General features: G+C 37.6%; 1 protein-coding gene across 4 annotated transcripts in view; it reads left to right on the plus strand.

Moving 5' to 3' along the window:
- Window positions 1–19,817, plus strand: part of CADM2 (cell adhesion molecule 2) — a 585,014-nt gene that overhangs the window by 446,142 nt on the left and 119,055 nt on the right. The window lies entirely within an intron of this gene.

The raw sequence follows: 19,817 nt of genomic DNA on the forward strand, positions 1-19,817 counted from the left end.
GCTGTGTTACTGAAAAGAAAACGCCCTGCAAAGAGTCTTGAAAAATATCTGTATGTCAGTCAGGAGGCAGAGATACCAGCTGAGATAGGCAGCCAAGGGCAGGACTGTGCAGAAATACCAGCACAGATACTTGGTGTGGTACAACCACATCACTGTGCTTACATTGCTGTTTCTGAATTCAGCTAGTGCAGCTGGACTGATGTCAGATCCCTCTGCACCCTGCCATTAATGGCATGCTGGCTCTGATATTCCTCCTGTGGCACTGCATTTTTCACTTCAGAGCCAGCTTTGGTGGGGACTGTACTGCTGTTCCTTCCTGTATCTGATGCATTCTTTGTGGCATCTTTGAGGCTGTTCCAGAGGTCATTAACTCAAGCCACAACCACCAGAAAGTACATTTGTATGCAGAAACACATTTTTATTGTGCGTTACATCCTGTTTCCCCTTCGCTTCTGCCCACAGCTTAGCCTGGCTTTCTCTTTGAGTCCAGCCCCATGCAGTGGCACTCTGCTGTGTCCAGTGACATTCCACACTGGCAGTGTGTGTCGTTCCAGTGCGTCCACAGGGGACTCTGAGGTGGTACCTGCTTTAGCCAGGCAACAAAGGCAATAATAAACTGCCCCCCAAGAGCTTCCCTCTCATCATATTGAGCACTTCAGGTGCCCATACAAAGAAGGAAGCTCTTCTCTGGGACTGTGCATATACAAGATCTTGCTTCTGTGGCTAAGGAGCAGAGAATGTCTGGTCCAGAGGGTTGTCCTGGTTCAACAACACCATGCACATCTGTGGCAATTACAGTTTATGCTTATATTTAGGTATGGACCATGGAAAAATGGAATACAGATTTTCCCCAAGGAGCCCCAGGTTGTGGAAATGGCTCCCAATTTTTATTAAAAAAAAATACAGATTTACCAGTCCTTAAAATATCCTAAATTATGAGGGTTTTGATATTATTATTATTATTTGTTGGGTGATTTTGTTTCATTTTTTATTGTTGCATTTTTTTTACCCTATGAGATAATACATTGTAGAGCTCTGAGATAGTTGTGGTGCTATGATACATTTTTTTCCTACTTAGAGTTTGGCATTGCTAATTTACTTGATTTTAAATGCATTCTCAGATTATTTGATTGGCAATAAAATTAATTTCCCCAGCTCAAGCCTGTTTTGCCCATGATGGCAATTGCTTAGTCATTTCTCCCTGCCCTTATCCTGACCTGAGAGCCTTATGTTATATATTCTTTTCCCAGGAATAGAATGCCACTCATTTTTTTGGTTATAAAAAGAAACCATGTTTTAGCTCTTTCCTCTTTTTTATATTAATGGACTCGGTATCTCTTGGGCTGCTAGTGAACATCACCTGCTTTTCTGAAACAGGAGTAGAAGGTAAAACTCAGGTTTATCAGACTTTAGAGACTGGTATAAATTTAGAGATAAGAGTGTGCAATTCCCACCTCTTAGACATTTTGTTCATGTCTCATTTTTCTCAAAGCCTTTTAGTCTCTGAGAATAGTTTAGAGCTATTTTCTTCCCAGTACCACTGTTTGTTTACATGTTGCACGTGGCTGTGAGTGTAATTTCCAATTGATAATGTAAAAGTTGTTAATGCTACTTTAGCAAAGCACTTAAAATTTTGAGCTAGAAATTTAACTGATACAATGTCATCTGAGAATCTGTTTATGATGAGCAATGTGTTAGAGCAGGGATTACATCTGAGTAGTTCTGACTGAGTGATTCCCTTCATGTTATTTTGGTCAAGAGCACATTCTTTCATAGTCAGAATAAACCTGCTTTGACAGGAGGCTGACATCAGAGTGTAAAGAACATTGTGCTTTCGGGCTATCTTGCAACATTTTTAGGCTGCCCTTGAAACCACAGGTTTGTTTAAATGCATTAATTTAATTGTTGCTAAGTTTCACTGTGGAGTGTGGCACAGATAGAAAAGTAGAAAAGAAGTAAACAGTTTTGTGGCTGTATGTTTAGATGATAGTGCATCGTGTTTCTGTTTTAAATACAGAAGACTGAAATGTGTCATCAGAAAGTTTTTTGTTATACTATTAAAAACAACAAGAAGTACCTATTTTTCTGAAAAAAATGTGCAGACAAATAAGAACAGATCTTTATATTAAAAGGCAGAAGTCTCACAATTAGATTTCTGTGGATGTCCTTGTAAGAGCTGCTGAACTCTTAAGAAGGTTAATGACTATGCTACAGTAGGAAGAAGCAGTTCAGCTAATGCACACTTCAGTAAATTAAAATCCCTCTATTGCACTCAGGTGTTTTATTCACATATAAAGAAGACAAGATGGCTGAAACTTCGGCAGATTCCTGCACGTGAAATAACAATAATAACCTCTGTTGTCACCAGAAACATGTGAGTGGAATGCAGGAAAAAGATCTGGAGGAGTTACCTGTTGCCAGGTTAGTGGCTAGACAGGTTTCCTGCATTCCTGAAGTAATAAGACATGATGGGGTGTGCATATCTGAGCTTTGGGGTTTTCAGGTACTGTGACATGATGCCAGAGAGAAATAACTTCAACAGCTGAAATAATGTGCCTGTAGCACATTGACAATGTCTCATTAAAATATATATAACTGCACTGTGATGCAGGTGTAGTGCAAGAAAGAGAGGGGAGTTTTTTGGTTGTCCTTCACTTTATGAATTGTTCCTCTTATATTGGCCAGTGTTAAGTATAGTGCTAAAGCACAACCTTAAAGCAAACTGATTTGTTGGAGGTAGTAAAATAAGAGCATTTTTAGTCAAAAACACTGAAATAAGAGAGAGGAGGATGCACTGGTTTGTAGTCAGTGAGGAGAATGGAATTGAATCCGTCTCAAATGCCACAGTAGAAAACACATGGACATAAAGCAGTGGGACTAAAAAGGGTTTTCAAATGCCTGTTCAGATCCCCTGTTCCAGACAAACACTTTGTTCCTGCTCTTGCTGCTGCTACCCCAGCACTCAGCAACCAGGAGATGAACAGATCTGTTAACACTCAGCCAATTTGTGTTTCTGTGTCAATAAAGGAATGTTTTCCATTCCATTTTCTGGAATGAGAGTTGAATCTCCCTCCACCTTTCTTGGTTATCTTGCCTTTTCCCTAATAACACTTTACAGCAAATGTTTAGACAGAAGGAAAAGTCACTGTGACTGCATGGAGTTAGAAATCATGGGCTCAGTGAGGTAGAAGTGACTCCAGACAAGGTCAAACCACAACCCAGGAACCAAAGTAGAAGCAGTTCAGAGCTTCTTAGGAGCACATTCGGGGCTTTGGAGAGGAGCATGCCAGCCTCAGTGGGGAATAGATTGCTCACTCCTCAGGATTGTGCCTCTCAGTGTTAGTTTCTATCTGAGAGGTGGATGAATCAGGAATTAAAGGTCCTGTGTATTTGCTTTTAGAAGAGAAAATCTCTCTTGACAGTCTTAAAGGTGTACCTTGTTAATATACATCTGTGCAACTCCTCCAGTGAAAGAAATTAATTGTAAGGTATTGAAGCCATTTATAGGGTCCCTTTTTCAATTGTATAATGTTCTTGAGTAATAAAGAAGAGTGATTTGAGTTTCAGTGGCATTGCATCCTTGTGTGGGAAAAGTTTGCAAATGCTGTCTCTGTGTTTTTAATGACAGAGTTACTTCCCCCTTGAGTTATTCTGCAGAACTCTGAAAAATACTTGGTTCATCTCAGAGTATTTTCTACAAGTTGCTTCTTACAAAGTAAATGGGCCAATAACCAGAAAAGTCACTTTTTTTCCACCAATACTTCACTGTGTAGATTGTTCCTTGTTCCTCTCTCTGTAGTTTTTCCTGCCTTACAAGATTTATGTGCTAAAATTAAATGATGCTGCTTCAGTGTTGTTCTCTACAGAGACCTGTGTCACTTACCATTTTTAGTAGTTAGGAGCTGATGTGGCAGGATGCATTTAGGCTTTGTTTTCTGAGACAGCTAAAAATAGAATTGTTTGATAATATTTCATTTATCACCATGATGGTACCTAAGGGGCTCTGCAAAACTTAGTTTTGTTTTCAACTAAGTTGCACAATTGTCCAGAAGCTTATACCTAGTTACTATGGCATTACAATATAAGCAAATATAGCTACTAAATGCAAATCTGAAAAAGCAATAATAGCTTAAAAAAAAAAAGTTATATCAAAAGTTTTTGGGAGCACACAAAGGTAATGCAGAAAAAGGCAATAACAAATAAGCCACCCCTAAATCGATCAATACATTTTTTGGAGCGCAAACTGAATGCCTAGGACTGTCCCCGTGTCTGTTCTGTCAGTCTCCAACCTCCTTTTATTAGTCCTAGATAGAAGATAAACAACAAGACTGACAGCTTTGTGTCCTTTGGCATTTTTGTGTCACCATCACAGAGTAAGAGGGTATTATGTCATCACTCAAGCCTGTCAGGTTTGGTTTAGTCTGCTGTTTGTCTTAACGATTGTTTTCCTCTTTTCTTTTTTTTTTCCCTCAGTTGATACACATACCCTGTATAGATTGTATATTGTTGATGTTACCAGAATCCATTTTTCAGAGGAGAGGTGTTTTTAACTTCATCCATAGAAATGTCACCCTTATTGTTCCTGTACACCAGAATAGAAATTAGAAAAAGAAGCATCTTCTGCATTTCATCACTTCTGGTCTGTGCAGAACTTTTTTATAACTCACATATGCAAACATTATTTGTGCTGATATTACAAGCAACAAGGAGTCTTAGATTTTTAATTTTTTAAGACTTTGTTCAGGAAAGTTCATTATGTGTAATGGTTGTGGAATCTCTCTAGGTTTGATCACTGTACATTGACGACAGGTGCCCAGTACCTACCTTTAATTATATAATTTATGGATGAAATAAAAGGGAATCTTAGCTGAGGTTTGCCTTTTGAAAATGGTCAAATAGGTGTGATGGTAGGTTGAAGAGTCAGCACTTGGCTTTTGTTAATGGCTTTGTAGCATGTGGAAATAATTGATTTTCCTCACAAGGGAAGTCATAGGCTGCTTCCACAAAAAAAAAAAAAAACAAAAAAACAAAAAAAAAAAAAACCACCCCAAAAAAAACCCAAACCAACAAGAGTACATATAGGAAGTATTTACCTCAGATTGCATAAGCTCTCTGAGAAATGCCTAGAAAGAGCAAGAAAATTTAGGAACAGATTGTTCTAAAGATAGCAAGCTGAAGAAGATACCTAAACTAAATATTATGAGGTCCTAATGAGGGGGAATAAAACCTGGACAACCAACTTCAACCTAAACAATTCTGTTCAGTGCTTCTTGGACTCTCCACTTTTCCCTAAAAGTAACATGAAAGCCAGGTCAGACCTTGCTCATGCTGAGACAAAGACACAGGAAGAGGCTGCTTATTCTAGCTGGTAGCCAGATAGCTGAATCAGTCAGTTAAGGGATGGAAAGGAAGGGACAAAGTTTTAGTTGTCACAGTCCCTAATGCAAGCCAGTAATAAGACCTTTTGTCCACCAATCTTCTCAGAGAACGTTGTAACCATCTGGGCCTTGTACTTTCTTAATGGATTTTGCTCACACCTTTACCTACTGAAGCTATGCCACTGCAAATATTCACAGTAGGAAGCAGGAAATAAAATAAGCTAGCAAGTAGGAAACATAAGAAAACATTTAAATCTTTCCTTCAATTAGTATGTATTTCTATTTATATGTGTAATGTCTGTATTCACATAAAATAGGACTGTTTCAAAGGAGGCTTCAAATGACAGATGCCCCAAAGTCCAGCAGTGATGGCATGCAAATAGATGGTCAGGTGAGGTGGAAATTCTGGAATCTGCTTCTTCTGAGCAGGGTTGTATAACCAGGCCCTTGTGGGTAACAGTGCATGTTTGGGACAGACAAAAGCATGTTTGGGACAATCACAGTTTGCCAGAGAAGATCCAACAAGTAATTCTGGGGATGTCCCGTGGATGAGCTCCTGCGTAAAATCAGTGGAACAGCACTTTATTTGGGAGTAACCCTGATGCAGAAAGAGGATCTGTCCTGCACTCCAAATCCAGTTAAATGACCCAGGAGAATTCAGGCAGTTGCCTGGAGGCATTTGTACCTTCTGAGAGACTTGAGCTCAGCAACTCAGCTAGATACTTGTCATTGAATAATTGAAGAATTTCAGCAGAGCCCAAAGGTTTTCCTTAGGCACAAAGATTCATGTTTCAGATGTTTGCTGTAGGTTTTTGGGGTTTTTTTTTTGGTTTTTTTTTTGTGCTAAGTTCATCCCCAGCTAGAGCTAGGTTCCATTTCTTAATAAATTGCCAGAAATATCAGAGACCAAATAATGGTTCAGCGAGCCATTGAGCCTCCTAGGTATTGCTGTAGTGGCTCTTTGACACATCTGTCTCTGCTGTCAAATTTATTCCAGTAGAGATCACCTTACAAGATGATACTTGATTTACATTACCTGATTTGTTCTGTAATGGGGGAGATCAGAGTGGAGTCCTTGATTTCATTTTCACAGGGAACAATATATCTTTAATTTTAAAATGGATGATCAGCACCTACATTCAGAGAAGCTGGCTACCTCAATCCCCATTGCAGAGCAGTGTAATCATCATTCCCATCCTACTTTGTCTATTGCAGTCAGAAATGTTTCATTTTGCCTCATTTGTAGCTGTTTCTCTTGGCTCCAGATAGACACACCTGGGCCAGATCCTCAAGTGGTCCCACAGCTTTTTCCTTCCCTTCTCCTTCCTCTGAATTTAAGCAGCCTCCAAGGAACCTTTTCCTCTAAAGTGCCATTGAGGGAGACAAAGGAATTTTTTGCTCCTTTTTTTGGCTTTAATCCACTTATTGTTTTATGTCTGCTGGCAAAATTGGGAAGATGGATTTGCACCTGAGGATAAAATTTTGTCTTCATCCCCTGGAGATAAACCTGGTTGCAGACTCTTCTAATTATTGGTGTAAAGCTTATGATCAAGATTTTACACTCAGAAGCTCCCCATGGTCTCCTATACAACTTTAGAGTGCCTTTGAGTTAGTGTTAATCCATATGGCTCTGATTACCCTTCACCTGTGTGTGAAGTTAAATCTACTGCTATTCTTAAATTTATAGGATTGCAGTTTTCTGTGAAAGAACAGTTTGGTAATTTTTGTTTTATTTTATTTTATTTTTTTGGTGGCAGGGGTAGTGGACTGTTTTATTCTAATCTATCATTGTTTGGTGATACTTTCTAGGATTCAACTGGACAAAATATAATCTGCAAAGGAAGTTTAAAATGTAGGAGACACTAGAGAAATTAGCTCTGAGCATTTTTCTACAAAATTATTGTTTGTTTCTTTCTTTGGTTTTTAATTCAGCTTTGTAAACAAGGGTTTATTTAGTTCTGTATGATGTAATTTTTCTTTTCCTGATGTCAGAATGGGCTTCTTGGAAATAAAAGTAATACATTATGACTATTGTCTATTCAAGCATAGAGGGTTCAAAAATGTATTCAGAAAGTCAGCATTTGAAGATCTAAGTTGCCAGAGCTTCCAGACTCAGTGGTGGTTTTTATTTCTGCCCATGATGCTGCAATTCAGTGCTGATGCAGAAGTTTCCTTTAGGAAGCTCAAGCTTGTGGCTATCCTCCTACAAGTGGCAAAAGCAGCTCAGACCAGATGACAACCCCACAGAACAGGATCCTCCTGGAGCATGTGGGACTCAGACAAACATCAGGGTCCCTTTTCTTCACCTTCTCATTTTCTATTGTTCCATCTGGAAAAGTTTTCACTGATTCAATCAAATGTTTTAAAATTCTTTTTTACTCTGGCAAAAGACATGTCTGTGGGAGGGCCTACCTAGAACAGAGCTCAATTCCAGAGGTGATCACATTTATCTGTTAACATTTTCCCTGTAGCAGGTAAGACTTATTTCTATGGATGGATAGTCTTCAAACACTTTTCTTTATTACAGTTCAGCAGAACACTCTGCAGGGTATCAGTTTTTAATTATACAAAAGCAATTTCAAAGCCAAAAGGTGGAGACTAATGCCTGAGAAATTTTTGTTTGTTTGTTTTATTTTTCTGTGGTATTATGATAAGCTGTATGAATCAGAGAGTCCTCCAAGGAACCTCTGGAAATCCTGCAGTCCAGCTGCCCTGCTCAAGCTGGATCAGCCAGGGCAGATTGCCCCAGACCATATCCAGTCAGATTTTGAGTATGTAAATGTGAAGACTTTGCACCTTTTTGGGATCCTGTGAAGTAAAATACAGTACCATAGTTCTTTCTGTGATTAAGTTTTAAGTTTGGGGAGGACTATCTCCAATGTTGGAGCAGAAGAGTGTGAGGAGCCCTCCTACTGAGGAAGAAGCAGCAGCACTAACACTGAATGATGAACTTCATAACATTAACAAGGGGGACTTCTCTCCCTAAATGAACAGAAAGACTATTTTAGAGGTGATAAATTGCCTGAAATTTTAGGGTTTGTTTCTTTACATTGTCAGTGGGAAAGAAAAGGTTGTAGGGAGAGAGATGTCCTGAAGGTTTTGTTCTGATTCTTATTAGTCTTTCTTTTAGTTACTGTTAATAAATTTTTCTTTATACCCTTTTAAAGTTTTGAACCTGCTTTGCCTTTCTTTTAATCCTATGTCACAGCAGGAAATAAGTAAGTACATTCTAGTGAGTGCACTCGTGATTAGCCAGCACTGAACTCACCACATGAACTGACCACAGCCCCATTCTGTCTCTCTGTGTTGCTGGGAAAGAGGAGTTCAGAGAATATTGGGAGAAAAATTAAGCATGGAAAGAGGGGAGGGTTGGAAGATAGGTGTTTTGATATTCGACTTTATTTCTTACTATGCTAGTCTGATTTGATTGTTAATAAATTAATTTTGCCAAGTCAAAATTTGCCCATGACAGTAACTGCTGAGCAATGTCTCCCTGTCCTTGTCCTGACCAACAAGCTTTTCATTATATTTTCATTATATTTTCTCTCCTTTTCCTTTCTGCCTTCATCCAGTTCATTACTCTTCCTTTCTCTCCTCTGTCCAGTTGAGGAGGGGAGTGATAGAGAAGCTTGGATGGCACTCAGGTCGCACCAAAATGATTGATGCTGCCTTTATGGCCCTACTCCAGTATGGTCCTGGCTCTGTTCCACTGGGTGAGCCGAGAAATGGGCACAACACTTCAGGTGTGATGTGGCAAGCACATTTCTCTCCCTCTCAGGATTTTTCATAGAGGTGCACAGAGAGAAATGAAAGAGAAAACAATTTCTATTTCTGCTCCTTGTTTTTCCTATGTGGAATGTGTTGGGAGAATTGTTTACCTGGAGTGAGTGCTTGATTGGATTCTGGTGAGGATTGTTTGAGCCTGATGGCCAATCCAACCCACCTGTGGCTGGACTCTGGAGAGAGGGTCACGAGTTGTGGGAGAGTTAGAGATAGGGTCAGAGAAAGTAGCATGTAGATTTAGTATCCTCCTTTTGTATAGTATATTAATGTATTTTAGCATAGTTATAATAAAGAAATAATTCAGCCTTCTGAATTGAGTCAGACATCATCATTTCTTCCCACTGGGTTCACCTGCATTTACAATAGTGTGATCTCTCCAGTGCTGAGGAGACTGCAGAGATCAAGTTGGGCCTGTGAGCAAAGCTCTTCTTAATACAGCTCAGCATGCTGATAAGTGTAAAATAATTTAAATTTACAATTGTTACATTTTTGAACTTCTGCAGCAGATAAAATGTACTTGGGAATTGATATTTGGAAATAGAAAGTAATAAGTTAATTTGATGTACTCTTCTCTTTTAAAGAGTTGCTGATCAGTGTTCCTGATGTATATTGTGTATGTAGTTGGTTTAGCCCATTCTTCAATTTTTTTTTTCCTGTGGCCTCATTCTTACAGAGAACATGTCGAGCACACAGAGGAAATAAAACTATTTACTACAGAAAATAGGAAAAATGTTACTAATAGAGATGACAACATAACTTTTTATCAATTAAAAACTGATGAGGAGAAGAGGAAGAGACTATATGGATTAAAAATTAGAGTAAAGAACAGATTATTCCAGAGATTGGCAAGACCCACCTAGGTGTGTGATCAGGAAAGATTTCAAATAAAAGGATCAATGATGAAGAATAAGAGGAATGAAAATATGAGGAAAGGATGGGATCAGTGAGGCAGGAAAAATATTTTCTGTTTGGAAAAAAATGTGTATTGAGTATAGTAAAGGCTTTGACAAGGGAAAATAATTAAAAAACAAAATTTTATTTAGTTACTGTTAGAGAATTAAAGATATTAAAAAGTATAAAAAATAGCCACAAAAATTGATCACTATTGGAAGAACTTTTTGCATTTTTTAAATTATTAATTGCTTCCCTTCGTATGACAATCACGATGTGCAAAGCTGTTTTTCATAGGTAGTAAACTGAAGACAGATTAATTTAGGTGTTTTCATAGTGAGTCTTCAAATTGTATCAGTTAAGCAAAGTGCAGTGTGAGAACCAATAATAATAATTAATTGTTGCAAATGGGAAGGGTTAGTAGAATTCTCTAGCTGTAAATGGGTGTTACTGTCCATATTTATTTTTTCAAATTAATGTCTTTTGTCCTTCACCTCTTGCTACAATTTGAACTGCAAAAGGGACAGGCAAGAAACAACAAGAAAGAGCCAACAACCATTTTTCCCCAACTCATTAAAAAAAGGAAATTTGTCCAATAAATGTTTAATTGAAAATTTCAGCATACATTCAGTTGCTTTTGTCTAGACATATGTGTTAATCATGGACAAGTTTCTTCTGGTATACTCAAATATATCTGGTGTATGTGAATGTCCCAAAAAAAGTCAGATCTTGGGGATAAATAGTACCAATGGTAGTAGGACTCCACACATCTATTATTGTCAGCATCTACTGTTAAATATATGCATTTATTCACAGTAGAGTTTTTTAATTCTGTGCATCTATTAGTACTTGGTATGCTGTCATATGTCAGGTGTTTGTTCTTATTTATTTTCTAAATAATATTCTCTAGTAGTTGGTGAATGTGTCTCGCCACCACTGTGGAGTCCAAACATATTATTGCTGCACTTGTGTCACCACATTATTGGAAAATAGCTGCAAAAGAAGTACATTTACACAAACTAAATTTAGTCTAGAAAAGTTAATTTTTATCTTCCTCTCTCTCTTTTGTTGTTGGGTTTTTTCGTTTTGGTTTTTTTTTTTTTTTTTTTTTCCTATGGACTATAGCAGGGAGGGACTGACAGCTTCCTCTTAGAGGGACTCAAATCCACCTCTTCCATGAGGGAGAAAAATGCTTAGGAAAAGCTAAAGAAGATTAATCTTTGTGAATATCTACAAAGGGTTTTTAGTTGGCACTTCAGGATTGGTCACACTTACGTATTTTGTGATATGCAGGTTCTTTACTACAAAAACATCCAGAATTACAAGATCCCAGAATGTTTCACATTGAAAAGGGCCTCTGGAGTTCATCTAGTCGAGCTTGGTTCTCTGACTATGCTAGAGCATCTTCCTATGAAAATTAGAGGTCTAGATCTGCTGCCAGTTTTTTTCATTTGAATTTGGATTAACTCCAGGATTCTCTGGTCTTCTTGCTAAACAATCTCAAGTCTCTTAACCTCAACTTGTATGAGAGGGGCTCCAATCCTTTAATTATGTGTTTCTGGCACCATTTCTCACTAATAGATTCCTTCACATCACATCTGCATGTGAAAAACTTAAGACAAATCCTACAAAAGAGGGAGCATCTGTGTCCTTGTGGTGGAGATTCAGATTGTTTGCTGCTCAGCTGTGTGAGAGACATCATAAAACTTTAAGGCCTTTATCATAAATGGTGTTCAGTCATCAAAGAGCTTTCTGGAATCCTCCCTGGAATTGCACTAGACTCATCTCAGATCTCTCCTGATACTTTGTTCCATCTGTCAATTCCCTCCTAGTGAGACCTGTGAGTCATCCCTAACAGCACTGATATCTTCAGTATTGATGTATACATTAGGCTTTGACTCTCCATTGGTACTGGGATCAATTGCTGGGCTGATTGCAGATACATTCATCAATCGTCAATGATTTCTTGGCTGTTTTGTCCAGGTTCTCTAACATTTTCAAGGCAGTGATATGTTCTTAACTGGCCACTGGAGGAAGATGACTTGCTCTAGTGGCTGCAGCAGGAGTTTAGGGAGTCTGACTGCTTAATGTAGTTAGGAAGAATGAGTATTCTTGTGTTGGCATCTGTAGCCAACATAGCCATCTGCTACAGGAGGGATGATGTTCATTTGTGTATCTGTGTAATCAAGAAGTGCAGGAAGAACAGGGGTATCTTACAGCTGTTCTCAGGTAGAGAAAAATCTCTTTTAGAACACCAAAAAGAGAGAAAGTATCTCCATCTTCTGCTGAAATAATGTTTGAACAGGACTGCAGTCTTTAGAAGTTAGAAGACTCTGACTTTCCAAGGAATATGAAGCAGAGCCATAAACATGACTCTACCATGAGTAACACTCATTCATGCCACTAAAAACATTTCCAGTGTCATGGGATCATTTAGTTTAGCTAGTGAATGGGCAGAACTGTAATGTCTCCATCTGCAAGGTCAGGGGAATACAGCTCTTCCGCTTCCTTGAGGCATGGTCAGCTGCAGAAACACACACAAAAAATGTATTGCATTTGGGCAGGCCTGAGTAGAACCTGGTTGTGCAGCAGTGCTAAAAGTGCAAAGTCTGGCTGAGTTATTCTATGCTCTCTGTCCTTTAGGACTCCTTTCATTCAAAGCTGACTAAAGCCAGTGCATGAAGGTCACCAGCAGTGACTGTGAAGAGCAGTCTCCTGGCGAAGAAAAAGAGTATTATAGGACTGCTGCATTTTAAAATACATAGATGGCCTAGGTAGAGCTATGTGCTGTTTGACCAGACCGTTTTTAATACCTACATAAGCTTAACTCTGCCTTGGTCAGGAATCTTCAAGTACTGCTACCACACTGATTAGTATCAACATCAGTAGCATGAGGAAAAATTACCTGGTCTGATCTTTGCAGAAGGACAAACTTGGAAATCTGTGTAGCTTTGTTTTGGCTTGTAAAATAATTAGTATTTATTTCTCTCTTCTACTTCAATAAAGTCATTATCTAACATTTCTCACTCATAGTGAGGTCCCATTTAACCTGAAACATAGTTTTTTGTCTTTTCAGTATTACCCTCAATATTATAGAAAAAAAAATTCTAATTCCTGTTGGTCTTTCCTTAGGTACATGTGGACTTATTACAGCTTTCCATTGTATTATTTTCATTTTCTTAATATTATTTTTGCAGCAGTAGTCCATCAGTAGACCTTCAGAAATTCTCTTCCCAACTGAGAGACTGTTTCTGTCTGTAATTTACAATATATGGCACAGTGTGATGTATGCTATTTTTGAATGTTGTAGCATTTTCTTTTACCATAATTGCAAGGATCAGTACAACCCAGAATGGGATTCATCTTTTTAGAGTGGTGCTGCATTAGAACATATAGTTAAATAATTTCCTCTATAATCCTCAGGGCTCCTTTCCTACATAACTGTTCTCAAAACATTCATCTCCAACTTGGTACATAAAACTAGCAATTACTTTTATCTATTGAATCTCATTTATTTTAATTCTGTCCATCTCTAACCTTGCCAGATCATTTTTCAGTTTTAAGTTTTGCAGCTGTATATTTGAGAAATATTATTTTTAAATACTTCCTAGGCTACTGTGCTGTGGTACATGTCCAGTTCCATTAGGATAATAGGAAATCTTGTAATTCCCTGTTGAACAAGGATCCAGATGAACAGACCTTGTAAGACAATGTTGCACCCTGACTAATGTGATTTTTGTTTTATTATTTGGAGGTATGGTTAAGTATTATTTCAACACAGTAAAACAGTAAAGCGTCTTCATAGTTCAAAGCCTGTGTGCTTTGCAAAGACTTGAAACTTAAATTTTTATGAGAAAGATAGTCAGGCATCAGACCTTCTCAGAAAATAAATATCATCCTTATGATTCTCAAAAGACAAGAAGAAAATAAGTTCACTGATTCTTTAATACAAGAAACAGGCATTACAAACACCCTCAAAGGCAAGTTTTTCCTCTGTTTTTACATGTTGTCACGTTTCTTGAGTGCTCTGAAAAAGAAAGAAGCCCATACAGAACATGATTGTGAGAGAAAAGGTAGCTCAGTGCAGAAAATCTGCCATGCAGGAAAGTTTTCTTTATTCTACCCATGAAGGGCATGTATCATCCTGGCCTTCGTTTGTCACTTGGCAACAGTTGGTGAAACCTCAACTCAGCAGCTGTGTTCAAGATCATAAGTCCTTGTAAGTCACCTTAAACTCTTTCTCATTTTATCCAGATTGCAGCAAATGGAGAATCGTTGTTGTTTCACTGAAGAAATTACCTTTCTGTTTGGGTTTTCCTCGTAAGCATCTAAGGCTGTGCACCCTGATAAATAATAGATAAGGTTGTACAGACAGGTTCTGAGTCCCTGGTGCTTTGGCCTTTTCAAGGCAAGCACAGAGTAGATGCCTCTCTTAGTGAGGCTGTCAGCTCCTCTGCTGATGAAGAGAGTTTGTCTTTGGCAGATGCATTATGCAACATGCAAAAATTCTGAAAAATTTAAAAAGGAGGAAGCAGCTTGCTGTTGAACATTGTTCTCTAAATAACATAGTCAAATATTTCAGCAGTGTATCTCTGTTGAAAACAATCTAGTCTTTTCTTATTAGACTGCAAGCCACAGCATAAAATAGAAGATGGCCAGATGATTAGAGGTGGACGAAGTATATTTCTATTGACCTCATTATTTCTTCCTTTTGATCACCAAATGCTTAAGAATGTACTGGAATGAAAGTAAAATCTATCTCCAAGGATTCTTACATAGTTCTTCAGTTTCTAAATTTTACTTAGTACCTTTTATGAAGCTCAGTATGCCCCAAATTTATTAAGTACATGAATGAGTTTAAAAATTTAGTGATATTGAAGTATTCTCAGCACCCAAGTAACTGAAAACTGTGAAAGACACGTTTGGAATGTCTGTTTGAACTCATCTGTGTTATTAATCACTTTCCTAATGGAGGAAAAGCCATCATGCATCTGCTAATTGGTCAGACTGTTCCACAGCCAATTAGCCAAAAATCCCTCCACTGTATTGCAACCTTCAATTTACATGATTTCTGCTGATTTTGCCTATAAATGATGCCACCTTTAAAGGACACCAGTGGTACATATGTCAGCCAGTTTGATAGGTTGCATAGAAAATCCTAATTCTTTTCCCTTTAAATTAGCATCCTGTGAAAGCAGACTCAGTTTGAGGACCTCTGTCCCAGGGGGGAAAGGGTGATAGTTTCACAAATGCAGTGCTGTGGACAGGTAAGAATTTCCTCCACTGAGAGGTAAAAACAGCCTCAGCACATGCCAAAGTAGAAATAGAAAACATGGGATTACTAAAAATTCACACTGCCAACCTTGTGTGCTTGCATGAAAGTAATCAACCTGCGTGAATGAAAATAAAGAGGAAGAAAATAAATTTTCTTTCCATGTGAAAAACAACTGAGAAGTTTTAAAGTCTTAGGAATTCAGACACCATGCAAGTATGGACTAGATAGGTTAGGCATGAATAGAACAACTGTGTATCAGTCCTTCTTTTTAAGGAAATGTGAATGTTTTGAAAAGAAATATGAATGCTTAGAAGACACAGAATAACAATACTAGTTTGGTTTGTTCCATTTATTCCCATTCTGTCTCTCTTTTTTCTTGCTCTGGTGGTGGTGGTTGATGCATAACTATAAGCAAATGTAGATCATCCTATGGAGACCTTGGTATATTGAATTTATTAGAAGCAAAGGAAAAGGGCCTTCTCAAGTATATCCAGAAACACAACATAAATCCCTTTAAATCTATTTCAGAGTATGGTACAGCATTCAGAGTGTTTGAATCTGAAAATCAGAGGGATTGTTTCAGTTTCATAAATATTAGAATTCTGGGAGTTTAGCGTGACCTGTAGAGTATCAGAAATCCTTCTAGTTCCAGCTAATGGTTATGTTATTCCCATGAGAGAGGGAAGAGCTCCAACATAAGGAAGACAATTTTGTTGAGTGAATCCCAGGATGGCAGCATATGTCAAGTTAGTATTCTCAAAATATCAGCAAATTACTCTAGAGAATTTGGGGATTTTGTTGTTTGTTTTTTCCCCCATTCTTCAAATATATAACACAAAATACTAAAAAGATGTGGTCATTTTAGATGAAATGGCATTAGAGATGCTGCTGTGTGGCTACTATGTCTAAAAGGTCCAACTGCCTTTTCTTCATGGTATGAAATGTGGAATTTTTTTTCCATTTTGGCAAATTTCTAACGTTCCTTTGTCTCTCTGTTATACTTCCTGCTGCAGGATTTCTCTTTGATAACATATGATCATTATATTATTTTTTTTCAAAAAATAAAGTACAGCGTTGTTTGATTGTGAACAAGGGGGCCAGTTTATTGTGATGGTCATCAGTCTCAATAATTGCTAATTAATGCAGCTGAAATACATGACTGTATCTCAACTCATAATTACCTCAACTATACAAATTATCAAGGTTGCTCGTTTCTGTGTCAGAGAACATTCTGAAAGGAAATCTTTTCCACAGGAAAAGAGAATGACAGGTAAAATAAATGAAGTGTGTCTGCTTAGGAACAAGTGTTTTATGAATAATTATTTCATGCCTTGCAAATTAACTACATCATATGTGCCTGGGAATTACAGAAAACTGAAGTAATGTACCTAGGGCATATTGGAATTTACTATGTAATTATATTTCTTGTTGCATTTTGTGTTTTTCAAACAGCTTGCAACATGAGAATTCAAAAAAAGTGATGCCAGTGCTGGTATTCTCTGTTACTGCTTTTGGCATATGTGTATTTCCCAGAAGTCAAATAAATATTCTGTTTATTTATCCTTTTGCTAGTATCTCTGTAGGTATGCAAACTATGGATAGGGTAATGATTCAGCAACGTAGGTTAAAATCCCCATGAAGAGGCCAGAAGGGTCTGTTTGGATTCTAACAAAGTGAAATGTTCTAACAAAGGAGTTTCTAAGAAGGTACCAAAAGAGCAGTGTTCTACTTTTTAGTGTTAAAGTGCTAATTACATGTAATAGAACATTTTGTATTTTACCCTATGGAACTTTATTTGAATTACTATGATGGAGCTGCTTGCCACTTGGTACCTTTCAGTAGCCACCTTCTGTATGGGCTCCATGGGCTGCTTTGCTTCATCAGCCAGGCTTGGCAAGGTTTTCTGCCATGAGCAAGACCCTGCTCCACTCACTCACAATGCTTGGATATCATAAGTTGCAAGAATTACCCCTGGTTTCTCCACTGTTGCTGTTGTTTCCATCACCCTTTAAAGCAAAATGCACCTAAGACACAAAATGGAAACAAACCAGTTCTAGCATCCATCATAGCTATGAATTTCATGAAGAGAAACTGGTGTATTTCTAAACAGATGAGGATATAGAAACAAGAATACAATTTGAAAATAAGATTCTAAAAAGTCTCTGTGTAAGTGCTCACCTTGTCTCAAATATAGCAGTAAAATTTGCTTTCCTTGTCATCTGCGTAGACAGGAAACTTACAAATATTCATGTTTGAAAATGATGGAAGAGATAATTGTTTTTAGACCCAGCACTTGCAAAAATGCTTCTGACAAACAGCTTTCTTGCAAAGGAGTATTATGTTGGTGCTCTTTGTAGCATTTATTGTAAAGGCTGTGTTGATATTTCCATTACAAAACTTTCTTGCAGTTTTTTCAGTAAAAATCCACTCTGTAATGAAACATGGAACATCTGATCTCATCTCTTGATCAGTGGTTGTTTTTACCAGCTTTCCACAAAATTGACTGAGCTGAGGTTTTTATATTTTACAAAGGTTAAAAAAGGTGTGGAGGGGAGGAGGTGAGGGAGGGGAATGGTAGGAATGTAGCTGATGGAAACAGTTCGTATTTCAATTGTAGGATCAAAACGATGTGCTGTTGGCATCATCTGTAGGCCAGTTGTGCTGTAGTGGAACTCATTTCTGTTCTTCTTAGGGCATGAAATTCTACACTTTGTCCCATCTGTAGGAAAATATTTCAACAGATACATAAATCTTTATCACATGGCAGTAACAACTGAAAATTGTAACAAATTAAAATACTATGTAAGATGATATAGTGCATTATTCTTTAAAATAATTTCAGATTATGGGGAGGAAAAAAAATCGCCACTTCCGAATTATGGAGTGCTGAGAGGCTTTTTGGTTTTGGTCTCTTTGTTCATTTGTTTTGGTTTTCCATGTTTTCTGCTGTAGCCAAATTATATAAACAGGTGTGGTGGTGATCAAACCATTTGGGAAAACTTGAATAATTTTTAAATTTTTTTTTGGGGGGAAGGTCAGTAATATGAAATAAACTACAATTCTTATGTCTGCTCATTTGTATCTGACTAGAATTGACAAGCTGAGAAAGGAATTCTGAGTCCCCATCTACTTGGTCAAAGATAGCAACAGCTTCACTGTTGTGAGGTGTTTTGGCTGCTAAAGCCATAATTATCAGCTTTGCTGCTGTTTGGGGTTGATAGATGCTTGCTTTATTGTGCTTTTTTGTTTTCCTGAGCTTGTTGTTCTCAGCTGTTCTGTCAGCTTTGCATTTTGTGGCTTCTGGTTCACTTGCTTGTTTCCTTTAAGGTTGCTTCTCTTATCATTATCTAGACTTGATATTATAAACTAAATAATTGTGGGGTTTTTTTCTTGTTGTGGTGGCCAGATGACATCTCAGTTCTGTTTGGAATGTGTCCATTACACACAGCCTCAGTCCTTTTGATGTGCCTTGAAGAAGTTCATGGCATGCCTTTATGTTAGGCATGATTAAGCTGCCACTTTTCACTCCTCAAACTCTGCAGAAGAAGCTGAGCTTCAGCTGGCCTACCCTGAAATAATAAGCAAATTCAACTGAATTTTCTGGTGAGAACAAACCTAAATGGCAGCCTCAGAAGAAGACAAATTCATGTGATGCTTTTGCTGAATCCTCACTGTATCTATTTATTTTGGTGTAAATCTGCCTGGATCAACTTCGACAGAAATTGGGCAGTAACATCTAGGTTTAGTAGCAAAAGAACCACAGTAAAACTCTTTATTTATTTTTATCATTGGAAGAGTAATACTAGACAAATCTAAGAGTCTTTGGAGACTTTGGAAAGAGGTGAGAGGGAACAACATTAGGGACTTCAACAACTTTGTTCTTCTCACAAATGCAGGTGCAACTGTCTTGATAAATATCATAGTCCCATTTTACTTTTGACTTTCAGAGGTTTGCTGTAAAAAGACTCACTAATGTTTCACACACTATCAGGCAAGACATTTCAATCTAGAGGTATACAGCTAAACTTCCTGAGTTACATAGGCTTTTTTATTGTTTGCTTAGGAGAATTACAGTGTTTGCTCACTTATGATATTAGTATTTCTATGCTGTGGAATGGCTTGGATAATATATGCAGATCCCTGAAGCAACTTTGCTGCAGAAAAATAAAATGTTTGGGAATGTTTTGCCAGTTTTTCAATAGAAAATAGGGGTCAATTTAAGTACAAGTTATAAAATACTTTCAATTTTAAAGCATTAAGTAAAGTGAAATTTTGAATTTAAGTGAATCTACATGCTCCTTCTCCCTCATTGCTTCTATGCAAACAGAAGCAATCATTTGTATTCGTAATCAGAAATGGAAAGCCACTATACTCAATTACCTCAAATTTTTAAGTGTACTATATATGTATGTATAAATGGAACTTTCAGTCTATTAGTAATAAGAAATAATTATTTACAAAATTTGAGAAATCTGATATTCCAGTTCAAT

This window comes from Taeniopygia guttata, chromosome 1 (assembly GCF_048771995.1).
Source record: "Taeniopygia guttata chromosome 1, bTaeGut7.mat, whole genome shotgun sequence".
In the NCBI taxonomy this organism is placed as follows: domain Eukaryota; kingdom Metazoa; phylum Chordata; class Aves; order Passeriformes; family Estrildidae; genus Taeniopygia; species Taeniopygia guttata.